This window comes from Ruditapes philippinarum, unplaced genomic scaffold (genome assembly GCF_026571515.1).
Source record: "Ruditapes philippinarum isolate M1 unplaced genomic scaffold, ASM2657151v2 ctg4729_1_1_1_1, whole genome shotgun sequence".
Taxonomy (NCBI): Eukaryota; Metazoa; Mollusca; class Bivalvia; order Venerida; family Veneridae; genus Ruditapes; species Ruditapes philippinarum.
In genome coordinates this window covers 40,489-42,713 of record NW_026864036.1, presented here as the reverse complement: position 1 = coordinate 42,713, position 2,225 = coordinate 40,489, and positions in this window count along the sequence as shown.

The following is a 2,225-nucleotide window of genomic DNA, read 5'->3' as shown; positions in this document are numbered from 1 at the left end:
CAAAGCATGTTTGATATACATTCTCAGCATTCAACAAATTTTGCTATACTTGTTCTAACCAGAAAATAATAGATAATTTTGGTTCAACTGATGATAAACATGCTAAAACAAACCCATTCCAAACAACAACTTAACAGTTTAAACACACACACACACACACATTTTGATACATACACGTGTTGTAGACTAATAATAAAGTACTTTGATGTCAATCCAAGTGTACAAGTAAGTGTACAGGTAAAGAACTAAAACTAACTTGATATTTTGCCATAACTGTGTTCATTGAGGCTGTTCATGGGCGGTGCTTGAAGGTGCAAGTTACCTTCCACGCTCCCCCCTCCCAAGAACCGGCTTAAACAGAATTCAAAATTTAACATAAAATGGTAAAATTTGGAATTTAGAAACATCAATGTAAGATAAAAAAGAGTACCATTTACGAAAAAAAAAAACACAACTTCTATTAAGCATGCATTTACAACAAGTCTGAGATCAATGTTTAAATTATAACATTTTGTCTTGTCACAAATACTAAAATAAAGGCATTTATGATCCTTCAAATTTCAGGTGGAAGCATCTTTATAAAGAAATATGTTATATTTTTTTCTACAAAAGAGGAACAACAAGAAAGCATCTTGTTTAATTATGAGGATTTAACTCACTACATGTCCAGATTTGGAGCAGTACGCTTGTAGAAATGATCACAAACTAGAAAATTATTGCTTTTCTCGCCGACATTTTTCATTCATTATTATTTATAAATCGGTTTGAAGTGATTAAATAAACGTCTAAACGTACAATTCGACTTAATATTTAATAATTCAAGCGCTTTCTTCGGTGTATACCGAAATACGATATTAAGTGAAGTGTTCCAAAATTTCTTTTTAATTTGATTTTCACGCACTAATTATTGTGACTGGTCATTATACGACATTAACCACATACAATCGACCTAACATACTTCAATAGTAGTTTAATACATTGATCGAGATCATTGTTCGTTTTAAACTGACGACCTTAACCGCCATCAGTTTAAATTATTTTGAGAATATGTTTTGTACATCTGATATTTATAACCGAAGGGTAGCTTTCCAAAGATTACATGCGACCATAAGAGCATATATATGAGGGCTTTCCGTGGATTAATTTTCGTGAAATTGAAATAACAATTGAATCTAAATATAATTTGGATATATCGAGCAGTATTTACAAAGAGGGTTTTAATATAAACAAACACTAAAAAACATACAAAAATGATGACTATTAAATATGTTTCCTACATTTTATTGTTAATGGTTTTAATGGCATACACTAACGGATTTTCTCAATATGATTCGACGAAGACCAAATGTGTTGAAGACAACAATGAAACATTGACTTGTAACTTTATACCGAAGTCTCTTCCAGTTGGAGTCACGACAGTGCATTTGAATTTGAGCCTGGTGGGTAACATGTATCTGAACAAGTCTACGTTCATTGAATATTCTTGGAATAAAGTAAAACTTATGGAGATCAATGCCTCACAAGCAGGTCACTTGATTTTACAAGATTACTGTTTTATTGGTCTGAAAGAATTGAAAGAATTGAGGCTGCATGTCGAATGCCCATTCGATATGAATCCTAACACTTTCCTTGGCATTAATAACTTACACGTTCTGGATTTAAGCAGGAGTGTAAAATTAACATTGGATGATTTAATTCCAGCTCTTAATGGATCTAATAAGTTGCCGGAATTGAATAAATTAATATTATCAAAATGTGCTCGTTATATACAACCGTTGTCTATAGATGACCAATTCATAAAAGTACTTCAGCCAAAGAAAATTAAGTATGTGGATGTGAGTAAAACTGATCTAAAAGGAATAAATTTGACTGCCGTATTCAAACGATTAGCCTACTTGGAGGTCGTGAACGCATCGTACAGTAATATTGGTTTCTTCAAACACATGTTATTTAGAGCAAGGCGACCTGAAACGCATTAAAATTTGTTGATTTGAGCTTCGCGAATCTTCCGAAGAAAGTATTTCATCTTCCACCAGGTAGACTTAAATTGGGAGAATATAAATACTAGTTTATCTAGTCTTCCTCATGTTGAAGACTTCAAACGGCTTTTTATTCCTGAAATTATAAATGTGAGCGGAATCATTCCACATGTTTCGTCAATTTGGATAAAAAGTGTCAATTTTACAATAGATTTAAATCCTTTGACATTCACAAAAGAATTAATA